The following is a 21,040-nucleotide window of genomic DNA, read 5'->3' as shown; positions in this document are numbered from 1 at the left end:
CAATGAGCTCATTATCACTCATGCATTGTCCAACAGGTGTTGAAATAATGGGATTAAAAGGGGAGATCCCTTCAGAAAGACAGAAACAATAGCAAAGACAAAAAACACTTTTGGAATCTGCTTTTAGTCAACACATAAGGAAAGGGTGCACCGGTCCTGGAAATACTGCAATACCAGGTCAATGCGTGGAGTGGACAGAGCAAGCTCTATTTCCATCTCCCTGTTCTAAAAATCCATTTAATATATGGTCCCCAGATAGGGGACGTATCAGATATTAAACTGATAAGAACAGATACTACACTTGATCTTAGCCAAAAGGCCGAGAAGCGATAACCCGAACGGGCCGCGCGTTGCCCGAGCCTGCCCGATACTGCTGTTCAGCCCTTGCAGCGATTCAGCCTACTTCTAGGCAATTCCATGGGGCCCTGCAGGCTCACACACTCACAGCTACACGGGAGGTGAATAAAGGCCGGAGAGGAAGCCAGACAGGATTTGCTTCTTTTGCTTGCACCACAATGCAGTGCTGAAAGAGGAGGAATCTACATAAAAACGCCTTCCTGGCAACGCCCAAATGCCCTGCTGCCATGCAGATAAACACTGGCAGCGGCAGCACGGCAGCAAGTGCATGCCCACAGCCACCCCTTGTTCCTTCACACCTTGTATCAGCTGTAATCCAGTCCAGTCCAGTGCTGCCTGCTGAGCAGCACTGACCAACACTGCCTGGGCCCAGGCTTTTATCTCTGAGGCCCCATTATGATGTCAGAAAGCTGGCTCTGGAATCCTGAGGGCTCCACTATGACACGTGCAAAGTTCCGTCTGAACTTTATATAAGACGGTGAGGCTCAGTCAGTCACTCAGTGTTGCCTGAGAGGGCAACACTGCAACAGCCGGCCGCCAGGCTGTCTTTTTTTTGCACAGCTAGTTGCCTCCAGGAGGCCACAAGAGGGAGACAAGGGACTGCAAAATGGAAAATAGGCATCCACCAACTTTACAGACAACTTCTCCTTGCTCCTACAACCTCCATCCTTGCACAGTTTGTTATTCTTCTAGGTAACATAGTAACAAATCCAAATTGCTGCTCTCTTTGTAGGCAAGCAAGGCTTTGTTGCAACTGCAATTCTTACTTCTTCTTGAAATGTAGGGACGACAGTACATTCCATCACATCCATCTAGTGTACACAGGTAGGTCCATTGTGGCGGGCAGGCGAGCGGGCGGGCTGCTTTATTGGCTGTTTGCTGTTCCCCTACTCCACTCCACTATTTGACTGTTGTGCTGCATCAATCAATCAATCAATCAATCAATCAATCAATCAATCAATCAGTGGCTGGCTCAGGTGCAGCTCTTTAACTTACCTAAAAGGGAGGGCGGAGAGAAGACAAGGAAGGTGAATGAGGTGTTCCAATGTGAAATGCCGGAAACACAGAAACACAGACGACACACAACAAGAGGTGGCAATCTATTCATTAATTGCATTTAATCAATGAGCTCATTATCACTCATGCATTGTCCAACAGGTGTTGAAATAATGGGATTAAAAGGGGAGATCCCTTCAGAAAGACAGAAACAATAGCAAAGACAAAAAACACTTTTGGAATCTGCTTTTAGTCAACACATAAGGAAAGGGTGCACCGGTCCTGGAAATACTGCAATACCAGGTCAATGCGTGGAGTGGACAGAGCAAGCTCTATTTCCATCTCCCTGTTCTAAAAATCCATTTAATATATGGTCCCCAGATAGGGGACGTATCAGATATTAAACTGATAAGAACAGATACTACACTTGATCTTAGCCAAAAGGCCGAGAAGCGATAACCCGAACGGGCCGCGCGTTGCCCGAGCCTGCCCGATACTGCTGTTCAGCCCTTGCAGCGATTCAGCCTACTTCTAGGCAATTCCATGGGGCCCTGCAGGCTCACACACTCACAGCTACACGGGAGGTGAATAAAGGCCGGAGAGGAAGCCAGACAGGATTTGCTTCTTTTGCTTGCACCACAATGCAGTGCTGAAAGAGGAGGAATCTACATAAAAACGCCTTCCTGGCAACGCCCAAATGCCCTGCTGCCATGCAGATAAACACTGGCAGCGGCAGCAAGTGCATGCCCACAGCCACCCCTTGTTCCTTCACACCTTGTATCAGCTGTAATCCAGTCCAGTCCAGTGCTGCCTGCTGAGCAGCACTGACCAACACTGCCTGGGCCCAGGCTTTTATCTCTGAGGCCCCATTATGATGTCAGAAAGCTGGCTCTGGAATCCTGAGGGCTCCACTATGACACGTGCAAAGTTCCGTCTGAACTTTATATAAGACGGTGAGGCTCAGTCAGTCACTCAGTGTTGCCTGAGAGGGCAACACTGCAACAGCCGGCCGCCAGGCTGTCTTTTTTTTGCACAGCTAGTTGCCTCCAGGAGGCCACAAGAGGGAGACAAGGGACTGCAAAATGGAAAATAGGCATCCACCAACTTTACAGACAACTTCTCCTTGCTCCTACAACCTCCATCCTTGCACAGTTTGTTATTCTTCTAGGTAACATAGTAACAAATCCAAATTGCTGCTCTCTTTGTAGGCAAGCAAGGCTTTGTTGCAACTGCAATTCTTACTTCTTCTTGAAATGTAGGGACGACAGTACATTCCATCACATCCATCTAGTGTACACAGGTAGGTCCATTGTGGCGGGCAGGCGAGCGGGCGGGCTGCTTTATTGGCTGTTTGCTGTTCCCCTACTCCACTCCACTATTTGACTGTTGTGCTGCATCAATCAATCAATCAATCAATCAATCAATCAATCAATCAATCAATCAGTGGCTGGCTCAGGTGCAGCTCTTTAACTTACCTAAAAGGGAGGGCGGAGAGAAGACAAGGAAGGTGAATGAGGTGTTCCAATGTGAAATGCCGGAAACACAGAAACACAGACGACACACAACAAGAGGTGGCAATCTATTCATTAATTGCATTTAATCAATGAGCTCATTATCACTCATGCATTGTCCAACAGGTGTTGAAATAATGGGATTTAAAGGGGAGATCCCTTCAGAAAGACAGAAACAATAGCAAAGACAAAAAACACTTTTGGAATCTGCTTTTAGTCAACACATAAGGAAAGGGTGCACCGGTCCTGGAAATACTGCAATACCAGGTCAATGCGTGGAGTGGACAGAGCAAGCTCTATTTCCATCTCCCTGTTCTAAAAATCCATTTAATATATGGTCCCCAGATAGGGGACGTATCAGATATTAAACTGATAAGAACAGATACTACACTTGATCTTAGCCAAAAGGCCGAGAAGCGATAACCCGAACGGGCCGCGCGTTGCCCGAGCCTGCCCGATACTGCTGTTCAGCCCTTGCAGCGATTCAGCCTACTTCTAGGCAATTCCATGGGGCCCTGCAGGCTCACACACTCACAGCTACACGGGAGGTGAATAAAGGCCGGAGAGGAAGCCAGACAGGATTTGCTTCTTTTGCTTGCACCACAATGCAGTGCTGAAAGAGGAGGAATCTACATAAAAACGCCTTCCTGGCAACGCCCAAATGCCCTGCTGCCATGCAGATAAACACTGGCAGCGGCAGCAAGTGCATGCCCACAGCCACCCCTTGTTCCTTCACACCTTGTATCAGCTGTAATCCAGTCCAGTCCAGTGCTGCCTGCTGAGCAGCACTGACCAACACTGCCTGGGCCCAGGCTTTTATCTCTGAGGCCCCATTATGATGTCAGAAAGCTGGCTCTGGAATCCTGAGGGCTCCACTATGACACGTGCAAAGTTCCGTCTGAACTTTATATAAGACGGTGAGGCTCAGTCAGTCACTCAGTGTTGCCTGAGAGGGCAACACTGCAACAGCCGGCCGCCAGGCTGTCTTTTTTTTGCACAGCTAGTTGCCTCCAGGAGGCCACAAGAGGGAGACAAGGGACTGCAAAATGGAAAATAGGCATCCACCAACTTTACAGACAACTTCTCCTTGCTCCTACAACCTCCATCCTTGCACAGTTTGTTATTCTTCTAGGTAACATAGTAACAAATCCAAATTGCTGCTCTCTTTGTAGGCAAGCAAGGCTTTGTTGCAACTGCAATTCTTACTTCTTCTTGAAATGTAGGGACGACAGTACATTCCATCACATCCATCTAGTGTACACAGGTAGGTCCATTGTGGCGGGCAGGCGAGCGGGCGGGCTGCTTTATTGGCTGTTTGCTGTTCCCCTACTCCACTCCACTATTTGACTGTTGTGCTGCATCAATCAATCAATCAATCAATCAATCAATCAATCAATCAATCAATCAATCAGTGGCTGGCTCAGGTGCAGCTCTTTAACTTACCTAAAAGGGAGGGCGGAGAGAAGACAAGGAAGGTGAATGAGGTGTTCCAATGTGAAATGCCGGAAACACAGAAACACAGACGACACACAACAAGAGGTGGCAATCTATTCATTAATTGCATTTAATCAATGAGCTCATTATCACTCATGCATTGTCCAACAGGTGTTGAAATAATGGGATTAAAAGGGGAGATCCCTTCAGAAAGACAGAAACAATAGCAAAGACAAAAAACACTTTTGGAATCTGCTTTTAGTCAACACATAAGGAAAGGGTGCACCGGTCCTGGAAATACTGCAATACCAGGTCAATGCGTGGAGTGGACAGAGCAAGCTCTATTTCCATCTCCCTGTTCTAAAAATCCATTTAATATATGGTCCCCAGATAGGGGACGTATCAGATATTAAACTGATAAGAACAGATACTACACTTGATCTTAGCCAAAAGGCCGAGAAGCGATAACCCGAACGGGCCGCGCGTTGCCCGAGCCTGCCCGATACTGCTGTTCAGCCCTTGCAGCGATTCAGCCTACTTCTAGGCAATTCCATGGGGCCCTGCAGGCTCACACACTCACAGCTACACGGGAGGTGAATAAAGGCCGGAGAGGAAGCCAGACAGGATTTGCTTCTTTTGCTTGCACCACAATGCAGTGCTGAAAGAGGAGGAATCTACATAAAAACGCCTTCCTGGCAACGCCCAAATGCCCTGCTGCCATGCAGATAAACACTGGCAGCGGCAGCAAGTGCATGCCCACAGCCACCCCTTGTTCCTTCACACCTTGTATCAGCTGTAATCCAGTCCAGTCCAGTGCTGCCTGCTGAGCAGCACTGACCAACACTGCCTGGGCCCAGGCTTTTATCTCTGAGGCCCCATTATGATGTCAGAAAGCTGGCTCTGGAATCCTGAGGGCTCCACTATGACACGTGCAAAGTTCCGTCTGAACTTTATATAAGACGGTGAGGCTCAGTCAGTCACTCAGTGTTGCCTGAGAGGGCAACACTGCAACAGCCGGCCGCCAGGCTGTCTTTTTTTTGCACAGCTAGTTGCCTCCAGGAGGCCACAAGAGGGAGACAAGGGACTGCAAAATGGAAAATAGGCATCCACCAACTTTACAGACAACTTCTCCTTGCTCCTACAACCTCCATCCTTGCACAGTTTGTTATTCTTCTAGGTAACATAGTAACAAATCCAAATTGCTGCTCTCTTTGTAGGCAAGCAAGGCTTTGTTGCAACTGCAATTCTTACTTCTTCTTGAAATGTAGGGACGACAGTACATTCCATCACATCCATCTAGTGTACACAGGTAGGTCCATTGTGGCGGGCAGGCGAGCGGGCGGGCTGCTTTATTGGCTGTTTGCTGTTCCCCTACTCCACTCCACTATTTGACTGTTGTGCTGCATCAATCAATCAATCAATCAATCAATCAATCAATCAATCAATCAATCAATCAATCAATCAGTGGCTGGCTCAGGTGCAGCTCTTTAACTTACCTAAAAGGGAGGGCGGAGAGAAGACAAGGAAGGTGAATGAGGTGTTCCAATGTGAAATGCCGGAAACACAGAAACACAGACGACACACAACAAGAGGTGGCAATCTATTCATTAATTGCATTTAATCAATGAGCTCATTATCACTCATGCATTGTCCAACAGGTGTTGAAATAATGGGATTAAAAGGGGAGATCCCTTCAGAAAGACAGAAACAATAGCAAAGACAAAAAACACTTTTGGAATCTGCTTTTAGTCAACACATAAGGAAAGGGTGCACCGGTCCTGGAAATACTGCAATACCAGGTCAATGCGTGGAGTGGACAGAGCAAGCTCTATTTCCATCTCCCTGTTCTAAAAATCCATTTAATATATGGTCCCCAGATAGGGGACGTATCAGATATTAAACTGATAAGAACAGATACTACACTTGATCTTAGCCAAAAGGCCGAGAAGCGATAACCCGAACGGGCCGCGCGTTGCCCGAGCCTGCCCGATACTGCTGTTCAGCCCTTGCAGCGATTCAGCCTACTTCTAGGCAATTCCATGGGGCCCTGCAGGCTCACACACTCACAGCTACACGGGAGGTGAATAAAGGCCGGAGAGGAAGCCAGACAGGATTTGCTTCTTTTGCTTGCACCACAATGCAGTGCTGAAAGAGGAGGAATCTACATAAAAACGCCTTCCTGGCAACGCCCAAATGCCCTGCTGCCATGCAGATAAACACTGGCAGCGGCAGCAAGTGCATGCCCACAGCCACCCCTTGTTCCTTCACACCTTGTATCAGCTGTAATCCAGTCCAGTCCAGTGCTGCCTGCTGAGCAGCACTGACCAACACTGCCTGGGCCCAGGCTTTTATCTCTGAGGCCCCATTATGATGTCAGAAAGCTGGCTCTGGAATCCTGAGGGCTCCACTATGACACGTGCAAAGTTCCGTCTGAACTTTATATAAGACGGTGAGGCTCAGTCAGTCACTCAGTGTTGCCTGAGAGGGCAACACTGCAACAGCCGGCCGCCAGGCTGTCTTTTTTTTGCACAGCTAGTTGCCTCCAGGAGGCCACAAGAGGGAGACAAGGGACTGCAAAATGGAAAATAGGCATCCACCAACTTTACAGACAACTTCTCCTTGCTCCTACAACCTCCATCCTTGCACAGTTTGTTATTCTTCTAGGTAACATAGTAACAAATCCAAATTGCTGCTCTCTTTGTAGGCAAGCAAGGCTTTGTTGCAACTGCAATTCTTACTTCTTCTTGAAATGTAGGGACGACAGTACATTCCATCACATCCATCTAGTGTACACAGGTAGGTCCATTGTGGCGGGCAGGCGAGCGGGCGGGCTGCTTTATTGGCTGTTTGCTGTTCCCCTACTCCACTCCACTATTTGACTGTTGTGCTGCATCAATCAATCAATCAATCAATCAATCAATCAATCAATCAATCAATCAGTGGCTGGCTCAGGTGCAGCTCTTTAACTTACCTAAAAGGGAGGGCGGAGAGAAGACAAGGAAGGTGAATGAGGTGTTCCAATGTGAAATGCCGGAAACACAGAAACACAGACGACACACAACAAGAGGTGGCAATCTATTCATTAATTGCATTTAATCAATGAGCTCATTATCACTCATGCATTGTCCAACAGGTGTTGAAATAATGGGATTAAAAGGGGAGATCCCTTCAGAAAGACAGAAACAATAGCAAAGACAAAAAACACTTTTGGAATCTGCTTTTAGTCAACACATAAGGAAAGGGTGCACCAGTCCTGGAAATACTGCAATACCAGGTCAATGCGTGGAGTGGACAGAGCAAGCTCTATTTCCATCTCCCTGTTCTAAAAATCCATTTAATATATGGTCCCCAGATAGGGGACGTATCAGATATTAAACTGATAAGAACAGATACTACACTTGATCTTAGCCAAAAGGCCGAGAAGCGATAACCCGAACGGGCCGCGCGTTGCCCGAGCCTGCCCGATACTGCTGTTCAGCCCTTGCAGCGATTCAGCCTACTTCTAGGCAATTCCATGGGGCCCTGCAGGCTCACACACTCACAGCTACACGGGAGGTGAATAAAGGCCGGAGAGGAAGCCAGACAGGATTTGCTTCTTTTGCTTGCACCACAATGCAGTGCTGAAAGAGGAGGAATCTACATAAAAACGCCTTCCTGGCAACGCCCAAATGCCCTGCTGCCATGCAGATAAACACTGGCAGCGGCAGCAAGTGCATGCCCACAGCCACCCCTTGTTCCTTCACACCTTGTATCAGCTGTAATCCAGTCCAGTCCAGTGCTGCCTGCTGAGCAGCACTGACCAACACTGCCTGGGCCCAGGCTTTTATCTCTGAGGCCCCATTATGATGTCAGAAAGCTGGCTCTGGAATCCTGAGGGCTCCACTATGACACGTGCAAAGTTCCGTCTGAACTTTATATAAGACGGTGAGGCTCAGTCAGTCACTCAGTGTTGCCTGAGAGGGCAACACTGCAACAGCCGGCCGCCAGGCTGTCTTTTTTTTGCACAGCTAGTTGCCTCCAGGAGGCCACAAGAGGGAGACAAGGGACTGCAAAATGGAAAATAGGCATCCACCAACTTTACAGACAACTTCTCCTTGCTCCTACAACCTCCATCCTTGCACAGTTTGTTATTCTTCTAGGTAACATAGTAACAAATCCAAATTGCTGCTCTCTTTGTAGGCAAGCAAGGCTTTGTTGCAACTGCAATTCTTACTTCTTCTTGAAATGTAGGGACGACAGTACATTCCATCACATCCATCTAGTGTACACAGGTAGGTCCATTGTGGCGGGCAGGCGAGCGGGCGGGCTGCTTTATTGGCTGTTTGCTGTTCCCCTACTCCACTCCACTATTTGACTGTTGTGCTGCATCAATCAATCAATCAATCAATCAATCAATCAATCAATCAATCAATCAATCAGTGGCTGGCTCAGGTGCAGCTCTTTAACTTACCTAAAAGGGAGGGCGGAGAGAAGACAAGGAAGGTGAATGAGGTGTTCCAATGTGAAATGCCGGAAACACAGAAACACAGACGACACACAACAAGAGGTGGCAATCTATTCATTAATTGCATTTAATCAATGAGCTCATTATCACTCATGCATTGTCCAACAGGTGTTGAAATAATGGGATTAAAAGGGGAGATCCCTTCAGAAAGACAGAAACAATAGCAAAGACAAAAAACACTTTTGGAATCTGCTTTTAGTCAACACATAAGGAAAGGGTGCACCGGTCCTGGAAATACTGCAATACCAGGTCAATGCGTGGAGTGGACAGAGCAAGCTCTATTTCCATCTCCCTGTTCTAAAAATCCATTTAATATATGGTCCCCAGATAGGGGACGTATCAGATATTAAACTGATAAGAACAGATACTACACTTGATCTTAGCCAAAAGGCCGAGAAGCGATAACCCGAACGGGCCGCGCGTTGCCCGAGCCTGCCCGATACTGCTGTTCAGCCCTTGCAGCGATTCAGCCTACTTCTAGGCAATTCCATGGGGCCCTGCAGGCTCACACACTCACAGCTACACGGGAGGTGAATAAAGGCCGGAGAGGAAGCCAGACAGGATTTGCTTCTTTTGCTTGCACCACAATGCAGTGCTGAAAGAGGAGGAATCTACATAAAAACGCCTTCCTGGCAACGCCCAAATGCCCTGCTGCCATGCAGATAAACACTGGCAGCGGCAGCAAGTGCATGCCCACAGCCACCCCTTGTTCCTTCACACCTTGTATCAGCTGTAATCCAGTCCAGTCCAGTGCTGCCTGCTGAGCAGCACTGACCAACACTGCCTGGGCCCAGGCTTTTATCTCTGAGGCCCCATTATGATGTCAGAAAGCTGGCTCTGGAATCCTGAGGGCTCCACTATGACACGTGCAAAGTTCCGTCTGAACTTTATATAAGACGGTGAGGCTCAGTCAGTCACTCAGTGTTGCCTGAGAGGGCAACACTGCAACAGCCGGCCGCCAGGCTGTCTTTTTTTTGCACAGCTAGTTGCCTCCAGGAGGCCACAAGAGGGAGACAAGGGACTGCAAAATGGAAAATAGGCATCCACCAACTTTACAGACAACTTCTCCTTGCTCCTACAACCTCCATCCTTGCACAGTTTGTTATTCTTCTAGGTAACATAGTAACAAATCCAAATTGCTGCTCTCTTTGTAGGCAAGCAAGGCTTTGTTGCAACTGCAATTCTTACTTCTTCTTGAAATGTAGGGACGACAGTACATTCCATCACATCCATCTAGTGTACACAGGTAGGTCCATTGTGGCGGGCAGGCGAGCGGGCGGGCTGCTTTATTGGCTGTTTGCTGTTCCCCTACTCCACTCCACTATTTGACTGTTGTGCTGCATCAATCAATCAATCAATCAATCAATCAATCAATCAATCAATCAGTGGCTGGCTCAGGTGCAGCTCTTTAACTTACCTAAAAGGGAGGGCGGAGAGAAGACAAGGAAGGTGAATGAGGTGTTCCAATGTGAAATGCCGGAAACACAGAAACACAGACGACACACAACAAGAGGTGGCAATCTATTCATTAATTGCATTTAATCAATGAGCTCATTATCACTCATGCATTGTCCAACAGGTGTTGAAATAATGGGATTAAAAGGGGAGATCCCTTCAGAAAGACAGAAACAATAGCAAAGACAAAAAACACTTTTGGAATCTGCTTTTAGTCAACACATAAGGAAAGGGTGCACCGGTCCTGGAAATACTGCAATACCAGGTCAATGCGTGGAGTGGACAGAGCAAGCTCTATTTCCATCTCCCTGTTCTAAAAATCCATTTAATATATGGTCCCCAGATAGGGGACGTATCAGATATTAAACTGATAAGAACAGATACTACACTTGATCTTAGCCAAAAGGCCGAGAAGCGATAACCCGAACGGGCCGCGCGTTGCCCGAGCCTGCCCGATACTGCTGTTCAGCCCTTGCAGCGATTCAGCCTACTTCTAGGCAATTCCATGGGGCCCTGCAGGCTCACACACTCACAGCTACACGGGAGGTGAATAAAGGCCGGAGAGGAAGCCAGACAGGATTTGCTTCTTTTGCTTGCACCACAATGCAGTGCTGAAAGAGGAGGAATCTACATAAAAACGCCTTCCTGGCAACGCCCAAATGCCCTGCTGCCATGCAGATAAACACTGGCAGCGGCAGCAAGTGCATGCCCACAGCCACCCCTTGTTCCTTCACACCTTGTATCAGCTGTAATCCAGTCCAGTCCAGTGCTGCCTGCTGAGCAGCACTGACCAACACTGCCTGGGCCCAGGCTTTTATCTCTGAGGCCCCATTATGATGTCAGAAAGCTGGCTCTGGAATCCTGAGGGCTCCACTATGACACGTGCAAAGTTCCGTCTGAACTTTATATAAGACGGTGAGGCTCAGTCAGTCACTCAGTGTTGCCTGAGAGGGCAACACTGCAACAGCCGGCCGCCAGGCTGTCTTTTTTTTGCACAGCTAGTTGCCTCCAGGAGGCCACAAGAGGGAGACAAGGGACTGCAAAATGGAAAATAGGCATCCACCAACTTTACAGACAACTTCTCCTTGCTCCTACAACCTCCATCCTTGCACAGTTTGTTATTCTTCTAGGTAACATAGTAACAAATCCAAATTGCTGCTCTCTTTGTAGGCAAGCAAGGCTTTGTTGCAACTGCAATTCTTACTTCTTCTTGAAATGTAGGGACGACAGTACATTCCATCACATCCATCTAGTGTACACAGGTAGGTCCATTGTGGCGGGCAGGCGAGCGGGCGGGCTGCTTTATTGGCTGTTTGCTGTTCCCCTACTCCACTCCACTATTTGACTGTTGTGCTGCATCAATCAATCAATCAATCAATCAATCAATCAATCAATCAATCAATCAATCAGTGGCTGGCTCAGGTGCAGCTCTTTAACTTACCTAAAAGGGAGGGCGGAGAGAAGACAAGGAAGGTGAATGAGGTGTTCCAATGTGAAATGCCGGAAACACAGAAACACAGACGACACACAACAAGAGGTGGCAATCTATTCATTAATTGCATTTAATCAATGAGCTCATTATCACTCATGCATTGTCCAACAGGTGTTGAAATAATGGGATTAAAAGGGGAGATCCCTTCAGAAAGACAGAAACAATAGCAAAGACAAAAAACACTTTTGGAATCTGCTTTTAGTCAACACATAAGGAAAGGGTGCACCGGTCCTGGAAATACTGCAATACCAGGTCAATGCGTGGAGTGGACAGAGCAAGCTCTATTTCCATCTCCCTGTTCTAAAAATCCATTTAATATATGGTCCCCAGATAGGGGACGTATCAGATATTAAACTGATAAGAACAGATACTACACTTGATCTTAGCCAAAAGGCCGAGAAGCGATAACCCGAACGGGCCGCGCGTTGCCCGAGCCTGCCCGATACTGCTGTTCAGCCCTTGCAGCGATTCAGCCTACTTCTAGGCAATTCCATGGGGCCCTGCAGGCTCACACACTCACAGCTACACGGGAGGTGAATAAAGGCCGGAGAGGAAGCCAGACAGGATTTGCTTCTTTTGCTTGCACCACAATGCAGTGCTGAAAGAGGAGGAATCTACATAAAAACGCCTTCCTGGCAACGCCCAAATGCCCTGCTGCCATGCAGATAAACACTGGCAGCGGCAGCAAGTGCATGCCCACAGCCACCCCTTGTTCCTTCACACCTTGTATCAGCTGTAATCCAGTCCAGTCCAGTGCTGCCTGCTGAGCAGCACTGACCAACACTGCCTGGGCCCAGGCTTTTATCTCTGAGGCCCCATTATGATGTCAGAAAGCTGGCTCTGGAATCCTGAGGGCTCCACTATGACACGTGCAAAGTTCCGTCTGAACTTTATATAAGACGGTGAGGCTCAGTCAGTCACTCAGTGTTGCCTGAGAGGGCAACACTGCAACAGCCGGCCGCCAGGCTGTCTTTTTTTTGCACAGCTAGTTGCCTCCAGGAGGCCACAAGAGGGAGACAAGGGACTGCAAAATGGAAAATAGGCATCCACCAACTTTACAGACAACTTCTCCTTGCTCCTACAACCTCCATCCTTGCACAGTTTGTTATTCTTCTAGGTAACATAGTAACAAATCCAAATTGCTGCTCTCTTTGTAGGCAAGCAAGGCTTTGTTGCAACTGCAATTCTTACTTCTTCTTGAAATGTAGGGACGACAGTACATTCCATCACATCCATCTAGTGTACACAGGTAGGTCCATTGTGGCGGGCAGGCGAGCGGGCGGGCTGCTTTATTGGCTGTTTGCTGTTCCCCTACTCCACTCCACTATTTGACTGTTGTGCTGCATCAATCAATCAATCAATCAATCAATCAATCAATCAATCAATCAATCAATCAATCAATCAGTGGCTGGCTCAGGTGCAGCTCTTTAACTTACCTAAAAGGGAGGGCGGAGAGAAGACAAGGAAGGTGAATGAGGTGTTCCAATGTGAAATGCCGGAAACACAGAAACACAGACGACACACAACAAGAGGTGGCAATCTATTCATTAATTGCATTTAATCAATGAGCTCATTATCACTCATGCATTGTCCAACAGGTGTTGAAATAATGGGATTAAAAGGGGAGATCCCTTCAGAAAGACAGAAACAATAGCAAAGACAAAAAACACTTTTGGAATCTGCTTTTAGTCAACACATAAGGAAAGGGTGCACCGGTCCTGGAAATACTGCAATACCAGGTCAATGCGTGGAGTGGACAGAGCAAGCTCTATTTCCATCTCCCTGTTCTAAAAATCCATTTAATATATGGTCCCCAGATAGGGGACGTATCAGATATTAAACTGATAAGAACAGATACTACACTTGATCTTAGCCAAAAGGCCGAGAAGCGATAACCCGAACGGGCCGCGCGTTGCCCGAGCCTGCCCGATACTGCTGTTCAGCCCTTGCAGCGATTCAGCCTACTTCTAGGCAATTCCATGGGGCCCTGCAGGCTCACACACTCACAGCTACACGGGAGGTGAATAAAGGCCGGAGAGGAAGCCAGACAGGATTTGCTTCTTTTGCTTGCACCACAATGCAGTGCTGAAAGAGGAGGAATCTACATAAAAACGCCTTCCTGGCAACGCCCAAATGCCCTGCTGCCATGCAGATAAACACTGGCAGCGGCAGCAAGTGCATGCCCACAGCCACCCCTTGTTCCTTCACACCTTGTATCAGCTGTAATCCAGTCCAGTCCAGTGCTGCCTGCTGAGCAGCACTGACCAACACTGCCTGGGCCCAGGCTTTTATCTCTGAGGCCCCATTATGATGTCAGAAAGCTGGCTCTGGAATCCTGAGGGCTCCACTATGACACGTGCAAAGTTCCGTCTGAACTTTATATAAGACGGTGAGGCTCAGTCAGTCACTCAGTGTTGCCTGAGAGGGCAACACTGCAACAGCCGGCCGCCAGGCTGTCTTTTTTTTGCACAGCTAGTTGCCTCCAGGAGGCCACAAGAGGGAGACAAGGGACTGCAAAATGGAAAATAGGCATCCACCAACTTTACAGACAACTTCTCCTTGCTCCTACAACCTCCATCCTTGCACAGTTTGTTATTCTTCTAGGTAACATAGTAACAAATCCAAATTGCTGCTCTCTTTGTAGGCAAGCAAGGCTTTGTTGCAACTGCAATTCTTACTTCTTCTTGAAATGTAGGGACGACAGTACATTCCATCACATCCATCTAGTGTACACAGGTAGGTCCATTGTGGCGGGCAGGCGAGCGGGCGGGCTGCTTTATTGGCTGTTTGCTGTTCCCCTACTCCACTCCACTATTTGACTGTTGTGCTGCATCAATCAATCAATCAATCAATCAATCAATCAATCAATCAATCAATCAATCAATCAGTGGCTGGCTCAGGTGCAGCTCTTTAACTTACCTAAAAGGGAGGGCGGAGAGAAGACAAGGAAGGTGAATGAGGTGTTCCAATGTGAAATGCCGGAAACACAGAAACACAGACGACACACAACAAGAGGTGGCAATCTATTCATTAATTGCATTTAATCAATGAGCGCATTATCACTCATGCATTGTCCAACAGGTGTTGAAATAATGGGATTAAAAGGGGAGATCCCTTCAGAAAGACAGAAACAATAGCAAAGACAAAAAACACTTTTGGAATCTGCTTTTAGTCAACACATAAGGAAAGGGTGCACCGGTCCTGGAAATACTGCAATACCAGGTCAATGCGTGGAGTGGACAGAGCAAGCTCTATTTCCATCTCCCTGTTCTAAAAATCCATTTAATATATGGTCCCCAGATAGGGGACGTATCAGATATTAAACTGATAAGAACAGATACTACACTTGATCTTAGCCAAAAGGCCGAGAAGCGATAACCCGAACGGGCCGCGCGTTGCCCGAGCCTGCCCGATACTGCTGTTCAGCCCTTGCAGCGATTCAGCCTACTTCTAGGCAATTCCATGGGGCCCTGCAGGCTCACACACTCACAGCTACACGGGAGGTGAATAAAGGCCGGAGAGGAAGCCAGACAGGATTTGCTTCTTTTGCTTGCACCACAATGCAGTGCTGAAAGAGGAGGAATCTACATAAAAACGCCTTCCTGGCAACGCCCAAATGCCCTGCTGCCATGCAGATAAACACTGGCAGCGGCAGCAAGTGCATGCCCACAGCCACCCCTTGTTCCTTCACACCTTGTATCAGCTGTAATCCAGTCCAGTCCAGTGCTGCCTGCTGAGCAGCACTGACCAACACTGCCTGGGCCCAGGCTTTTATCTCTGAGGCCCCATTATGATGTCAGAAAGCTGGCTCTGGAATCCTGAGGGCTCCACTATGACACGTGCAAAGTTCCGTCTGAACTTTATATAAGACGGTGAGGCTCAGTCAGTCACTCAGTGTTGCCTGAGAGGGCAACACTGCAACAGCCGGCCGCCAGGCTGTCTTTTTTTTGCACAGCTAGTTGCCTCCAGAAGGCCACAAGAGGGAGACAAGGGACTGCAAAATGGAAAATAGGCATCCACCAACTTTACAGACAACTTCTCCTTGCTCCTACAACCTCCATCCTTGCACAGTTTGTTATTCTTCTAGGTAACATAGTAACAAATCCAAATTGCTGCTCTCTTTGTAGGCAAGCAAGGCTTTGTTGCAACTGCAATTCTTACTTCTTCTTGAAATGTAGGGACGACAGTACATTCCATCACATCCATCTAGTGTACACAGGTAGGTCCATTGTGGCGGGCAGGCGAGCGGGCGGGCTGCTTTATTGGCTGTTTGCTGTTCCCCTACTCCACTCCACTATTTGACTGTTGTGCTGCATCAATCAATCAATCAATCAATCAATCAATCAATCAATCAATCAGTGGCTGGCTCAGGTGCAGCTCTTTAACTTACCTAAAAGGGAGGGCGGAGAGAAGACAAGGAAGGTGAATGAGGTGTTCCAATGTGAAATGCCGGAAACACAGAAACACAGACGACACACAACAAGAGGTGGCAATCTATTCATTAATTGCATTTAATCAATGAGCTCATTATCACTCATGCATTGTCCAACAGGTGTTGAAATAATGGGATTAAAAGGGGAGATCCCTTCAGAAAGACAGAAACAATAGCAAAGACAAAAAACACTTTTGGAATCTGCTTTTAGTCAACACATAAGGAAAGGGTGCACCGGTCCTGGAAATACTGCAATACCAGGTCAATGCGTGGAGTGGACAGAGCAAGCTCTATTTCCATCTCCCTGTTCTAAAAATCCATTTAATATATGGTCCCCAGATAGGGGACGTATCAGATATTAAACTGATAAGAACAGATACTACACTTGATCTTAGCCAAAAGGCCGAGAAGCGATAACCCGAACGGGCCGCGCGTTGCCCGAGCCTGCCCGATACTGCTGTTCAGCCCTTGCAGCGATTCAGCCTACTTCTAGGCAATTCCATGGGGCCCTGCAGGCTCACACACTCACAGCTACACGGGAGGTGAATAAAGGCCGGAGAGGAAGCCAGACAGGATTTGCTTCTTTTGCTTGCACCACAATGCAGTGCTGAAAGAGGAGGAATCTACATAAAAACGCCTTCCTGGCAACGCCCAAATGCCCTGCTGCCATGCAGATAAACACTGGCAGCGGCAGCAAGTGCATGCCCACAGCCACCCCTTGTTCCTTCACACCTTGTATCAGCTGTAATCCAGTCCAGTCCAGTGCTGCCTGCTGAGCAGCACTGACCAACACTGCCTGGGCCCAGGCTTTTATCTCTGAGGCCCCATTATGATGTCAGAAAGCTGGCTCTGGAATCCTGAGGGCTCCACTATGACACGTGCAAAGTTCCGTCTGAACTTTATATAAGACGGTGAGGCTCAGTCAGTCACTCAGTGTTGCCTGAGAGGGCAACACTGCAACAGCCGGCCGCCAGGCTGTCTTTTTTTTGCACAGCTAGTTGCCTCCAGGAGGCCACAAGAGGGAGACAAGGGACTGCAAAATGGAAAATAGGCATCCACCAACTTTACAGACAACTTCTCCTTGCTCCTACAACCTCCATCCTTGCACAGTTTGTTATTCTTCTAGGTAACATAGTAACAAATCCAAATTGCTGCTCTCTTTGTAGGCAAGCAAGGCTTTGTTGCAACTGCAATTCTTGCTTCTTCTTGAAATGTAGGGACGACAGTACATTCCATCACATCCATCTAGTGTACACAGGTAGGTCCATTGTGGCGGGCAGGCGAGCGGGCGGGCTGCTTTATTGGCTGTTTGCTGTTCCCCTACTCCACTCCACTATTTGACTGTTGTGCTGCATCAATCAATCAATCAATCAATCAATCAATCAATCAATCAATCAGTGGCTGGCTCAGGTGCAGCTATTTAACTTACCTAAAAGGGAGGGCGGAGAGAAGACAAGGAAGGTGAATGAGGTGTTCCAATGTGAAATGCCGGAAACACAGAAACACAGACGACACACAACAAGAGGTGGCAATCTATTCATTAATTGCATTTAATCAATGAGCTCATTATCACTCATGCATTGTCCAACAGGTGTTGAAATAATGGGATTAAAAGGGGAGATCCCTTCAGAAAGACAGAAACAATAGCAAAGACAAAAAACACTTTTGGAATCTGCTTTTAGTCAACACATAAGGAAAGGGTGCACCGGTCCTGGAAATACTGCAATACCAGGTCAATGCGTGGAGTGGACAGAGCAAGCTCTATTTCCATCTCCCTGTTCTAAAAATCCATTTAATATATGGTCCCCAGATAGGGGACGTATCAGATATTAAACTGATAAGAACAGATACTACACTTGATCTTAGCCAAAAGGCCGAGAAGCGATAACCCGAACGGGCCGCGCGTTGCCCGAGCCTGCCCGATACTGCTGTTCAGCCCTTGCAGCGATTCAGCCTACTTCTAGGCAATTCCATGGGGCCCTGCAGGCTCACACACTCACAGCTACACGGGAGGTGAATAAAGGCCGGAGAGGAAGCCAGACAGGATTTGCTTCTTTTGCTTGCACCACAATGCAGTGCTGAAAGAGGAGGAATCTACATAAAAACGCCTTCCTGGCAACGCCCAAATGCCCTGCTGCCATGCAGATAAACACTGGCAGCGGCAGCAAGTGCATGCCCACAGCCACCCCTTGTTCCTTCACACCTTGTATCAGCTGTAATCCAGTCCAGTCCAGTGCTGCCTGCTGAGCAGCACTGACCAACACTGCCTGGGCCCAGGCTTTTATCTCTGAGGCCCCATTATGATGTCAGAAAGCTGGCTCTGGAATCCTGAGGGCTCCACTATGACACGTGCAAAGTTCCGTCTGAACTTTATATAAGACGGTGAGGCTCAGTCAGTCACTCAGTGTTGCCTGAGAGGGCAACACTGCAACAGCCGGCCGCCAGGCTGTCTTTTTTTTGCACAGCTAGTTGCCTCCAGGAGGCCACAAGAGGGAGACAAGGGACTGCAAAATGGAAAATAGGCATCCACCAACTTTACAGACAACTTCTCCTTGCTCCTACAACCTCCATCCTTGCACAGTTTGTTATTCTTCTAGGTAACATAGTAACAAATCCAAATTGCTGCTCTCTTTGTAGGCAAGCAAGGCTTTGTTGCAACTGCAATTCTTACTTCTTCTTGAAATGTAGGGACGACAGTACATTCCATCACATCCATCTAGTGTACACAGGTAGGTCCATTGTGGCGGGCAGGCGAGCGGGCGGGCTGCTTTATTGGCTGTTTGCTGTTCCCCTACTCCACTCCACTATTTGACTGTTGTGCTGCATCAATCAATCAATCAATCAATCAATCAATCAATCAATCAATCAGTGGCTGGCTCAGGTGCAGCTCTTTAACTTACCTAAAAGGGAGGGCGGAGAGAAGACAAGGAAGGTGAATGAGGTGTTCCAATGTGAAATGCCGGAAACACAGAAACACAGACGACACACACAACAAGAGGTGGCAATCTATTCATTAATTGCATTTAATCAATGAGCTCATTATCACTCATGCATTGTCCAACAGGTGTTGAAATAATGGGATTAAAAGGGGAGATCCCTTCAGAAAGACAGAAACAATAGCAAAGACAAAAAACACTTTTGGAATCTGCTTTTAGTCAACACATAAGGAAAGGGTGCACCGGTCCTGGAAATACTGCAATACCAGGTCAATGCGTGGAGTGGACAGAGCAAGCTCTATTTCCATCTCCCTGTTCTAAAAATCCATTTAATATATGGTCCCCAGATAGGGGACGTATCAGATATTAAACTGATAAGAACAGATACTACACTTGATCTTAGCCAAAAGGCCGAGAAGCGATAACCCGAACGGGCCGCGCGTTGCCCGAGCCTGCCCGATACTGCTGTTCAGCCCTTGCAGCGATTCAGCCTACTTCTAGGCAATTCCATGGGGCCCTGCAGGCTCACACACTCACAGCTACACGGGAGGTGAATAAAGGCCGGAGAGGAAGCCAGACAGGATTTGCTTCTTTTGCTTGCACCACAATGCAGTGCTGAAAGAGGAGGAATCTACATAAAAACGCCTTCCTGGCAACGCCCAAATGCCCTGCTGCCATGCAGATAAACACTGGCAGCGGCAGCAAGTGCATGCCCACAGCCACCCCTTGTTCCTTCACACCTTGTATCAGCTGTAATCCAGTCCAGTCCAGTGCTGCCTGCTGAGCAGCACTGACCAACACTGCCTGGGCCCAGGCTTTTATCTCTGAGGCCCCATTATGATGTCAGAAAGCTGGCTCTGGAATCCTGAGGGCTCCACTATGACACGTGCAAAGTTCCGTCTGAACTTTATATAAGACGGTGAGGCTCAGTCAGTCACTCAGTGTTGCCTGAGAGGGCAACACTGCAACAGCCGGCCGCCAGGCTGTCTTTTTTTTGCACAGCTAGTTGCCTCCAGGAGGCCACAAGAGGGAGACAAGGGACTGCAAAATGGAAAATAGGCATCCACCAACTTTACAGACAACTTCTCCTTGCTCCTACAACCTCCATCCTTGCACAGTTTGTTATTCTTCTAGGTAACATAGTAACAAATCCAAATTGCTGCTCTCTTTGTAGGCAAGCAAGGCTTTGTTGCAACTGCAATTCTTACTTCTTCTTGAAATGTAGGGACGACAGTACATTCCATCACATCCATCTAGTGTACACAGGTAGGTCCATTGTGGCGGGCAGGCGAGCGGGCGGGCTGCTTTATTGGCTGTTTGCTGTTCCCCTACTCCACTCCACTATTTGACTGTTGTGCTGCATCAATCAATCAATCAATCAATCAATCAATCAATCAATCAATCAATCAAGTGGCTGGCTCAGGTGCAGCTCTTTAACTTACCTAAAAGGGAGGGCGGAGAGAAGACAAGGAAGGTGAATGAGGTGTTCCAATGTGAAATGCCGGAAACACAGAAACACAGACGACACACAACAAGAGGTGGCAATCTATTCATTAATTGCATTTAATCAATGAGCTCATTATCACTCATGCATTGTCCAACAGGTGTTGAAATAATGGGATTAAAAGGGGAGATCCCTTCAGAAAGACAGAAACAATAGCAAAGACAAAAAACACTTTTGGAATCTGCTTTTAGTCAACACATAAGGAAAGGGTGCACCGGTCCTGGAAATACTGCAATACCAGGTCAATGCGTGGAGTGGACAGAGCAAGCTCTATTTCCATCTCCCTGTTCTAAAAATCCATTTAATATATGGTCCCCAGATAGGGGACGTATCAGATATTAAACTGATAAGAACAGATACTACACTTGATCTTAGCCAAAAGGCCGAGAAGCGATAACCCGAACGGGCCGCGCGTTGCC

The 21,040-nt window shown here is 47.8% G+C and overlaps 15 non-coding genes across 15 annotated transcripts; all 15 read right to left on the bottom strand.

The window, feature by feature from the left end:
- Nucleotides 1-140: 140 nt before the first annotated feature.
- On the bottom strand, nucleotides 141-331 carry LOC142726704 (U2 spliceosomal RNA). The gene has a single exon (XR_012876960.1). It is a non-coding gene; the product is annotated as a U2 spliceosomal RNA (small nuclear RNA).
- A 1,288-nt stretch (nucleotides 332-1,619) lies between these two features.
- LOC142726703 (U2 spliceosomal RNA) lies at nucleotides 1,620-1,810 on the bottom strand. The gene has a single exon (XR_012876959.1). It is a non-coding gene; the product is annotated as a U2 spliceosomal RNA (small nuclear RNA).
- Nucleotides 1,811-3,094: 1,284 nt separating this feature from the next.
- On the bottom strand, nucleotides 3,095-3,285 carry LOC142726702 (U2 spliceosomal RNA). The gene has a single exon (XR_012876958.1). It is a non-coding gene; the product is annotated as a U2 spliceosomal RNA (small nuclear RNA).
- Nucleotides 3,286-4,573: 1,288 nt separating this feature from the next.
- Nucleotides 4,574-4,764, bottom strand: LOC142726701 (U2 spliceosomal RNA). Its single transcript, XR_012876957.1, has one exon. It is a non-coding gene; the product is annotated as a U2 spliceosomal RNA (small nuclear RNA).
- A 1,296-nt stretch (nucleotides 4,765-6,060) lies between these two features.
- On the bottom strand, nucleotides 6,061-6,251 carry LOC142726699 (U2 spliceosomal RNA). The gene has a single exon (XR_012876956.1). It is a non-coding gene; the product is annotated as a U2 spliceosomal RNA (small nuclear RNA).
- A 1,284-nt stretch (nucleotides 6,252-7,535) lies between these two features.
- Nucleotides 7,536-7,726, bottom strand: LOC142726694 (U2 spliceosomal RNA). The gene has a single exon (XR_012876951.1). It is a non-coding gene; the product is annotated as a U2 spliceosomal RNA (small nuclear RNA).
- Nucleotides 7,727-9,014: 1,288 nt separating this feature from the next.
- On the bottom strand, nucleotides 9,015-9,205 carry LOC142726687 (U2 spliceosomal RNA). Its single transcript, XR_012876946.1, has one exon. It is a non-coding gene; the product is annotated as a U2 spliceosomal RNA (small nuclear RNA).
- Nucleotides 9,206-10,485: 1,280 nt separating this feature from the next.
- LOC142726675 (U2 spliceosomal RNA) lies at nucleotides 10,486-10,676 on the bottom strand. The gene has a single exon (XR_012876935.1). It is a non-coding gene; the product is annotated as a U2 spliceosomal RNA (small nuclear RNA).
- A 1,288-nt stretch (nucleotides 10,677-11,964) lies between these two features.
- On the bottom strand, nucleotides 11,965-12,155 carry LOC142726663 (U2 spliceosomal RNA). Its single transcript, XR_012876924.1, has one exon. It is a non-coding gene; the product is annotated as a U2 spliceosomal RNA (small nuclear RNA).
- Nucleotides 12,156-13,451: 1,296 nt separating this feature from the next.
- LOC142726651 (U2 spliceosomal RNA) lies at nucleotides 13,452-13,642 on the bottom strand. Its single transcript, XR_012876913.1, has one exon. It is a non-coding gene; the product is annotated as a U2 spliceosomal RNA (small nuclear RNA).
- Nucleotides 13,643-14,934: 1,292 nt separating this feature from the next.
- Nucleotides 14,935-15,125, bottom strand: LOC142726742 (U2 spliceosomal RNA). Its single transcript, XR_012876995.1, has one exon. It is a non-coding gene; the product is annotated as a U2 spliceosomal RNA (small nuclear RNA).
- A 1,280-nt stretch (nucleotides 15,126-16,405) lies between these two features.
- On the bottom strand, nucleotides 16,406-16,596 carry LOC142726730 (U2 spliceosomal RNA). Its single transcript, XR_012876984.1, has one exon. It is a non-coding gene; the product is annotated as a U2 spliceosomal RNA (small nuclear RNA).
- Nucleotides 16,597-17,876: 1,280 nt separating this feature from the next.
- Nucleotides 17,877-18,067, bottom strand: LOC142726718 (U2 spliceosomal RNA). Its single transcript, XR_012876973.1, has one exon. It is a non-coding gene; the product is annotated as a U2 spliceosomal RNA (small nuclear RNA).
- A 1,282-nt stretch (nucleotides 18,068-19,349) lies between these two features.
- LOC142726706 (U2 spliceosomal RNA) lies at nucleotides 19,350-19,540 on the bottom strand. Its single transcript, XR_012876962.1, has one exon. It is a non-coding gene; the product is annotated as a U2 spliceosomal RNA (small nuclear RNA).
- Nucleotides 19,541-20,825: 1,285 nt separating this feature from the next.
- On the bottom strand, nucleotides 20,826-21,016 carry LOC142726645 (U2 spliceosomal RNA). Its single transcript, XR_012876907.1, has one exon. It is a non-coding gene; the product is annotated as a U2 spliceosomal RNA (small nuclear RNA).
- Between the last annotated feature and the right edge of the window lie 24 nt (nucleotides 21,017-21,040).

This window comes from Rhinoderma darwinii, unplaced genomic scaffold (genome assembly GCF_050947455.1).
Source record: "Rhinoderma darwinii isolate aRhiDar2 unplaced genomic scaffold, aRhiDar2.hap1 Scaffold_630, whole genome shotgun sequence".
NCBI lineage: Eukaryota > Metazoa > Chordata > Amphibia > Anura > Rhinodermatidae > Rhinoderma > Rhinoderma darwinii.
Note: the sequence above shows the minus strand (reverse complement) of the source record. Positions and strands in the feature narration are given on the sequence as shown.